Source organism: Oryzias melastigma, linkage group LG14, assembly GCF_002922805.2.
Source record: "Oryzias melastigma strain HK-1 linkage group LG14, ASM292280v2, whole genome shotgun sequence".
In the NCBI taxonomy this organism is placed as follows: domain Eukaryota; kingdom Metazoa; phylum Chordata; class Actinopteri; order Beloniformes; family Adrianichthyidae; genus Oryzias; species Oryzias melastigma.
This window is the reverse complement of record NC_050525.1, coordinates 1,439,145-1,439,545: the sequence shown is the minus strand read 5'-3', so window position 1 is coordinate 1,439,545 and position 401 is coordinate 1,439,145.

Sequence of the window (401 nt, the reverse complement as noted above, 5' to 3'; positions counted from 1 at the left end):
GCGCGTGCATCGCTATTAAATGTCCGACGCAGCGCGCGCCCATAGTTCCAGCGCGCGACTTAGACGCTCAGCGCTACAGCCTCTTCAAATGAAAATATAATATCGATACTTGGTGAGAACCCATCGAGAATCGATCGCAGGACTAAATATCGCGATATATTGTAATATCGATATTTTGGCACTCCCCTAACGTGTGTGAGTCAGTTTGTGGACCTTTTCGTCTTGTGAAATTAATGGGCTTCAATGTTGATGTATTTTTGCTTGTATTTTTAACTCATACCGCCCTCCTGCAACACGGGCTGAAGATACTTGATTTTTAACATCTTTCCTTTCCTGTGTCCATGTGTCTTTTTCTGGGCGATAAAGCGCCGTCCAGCGGCTGCTGCCCACCACAATGAATT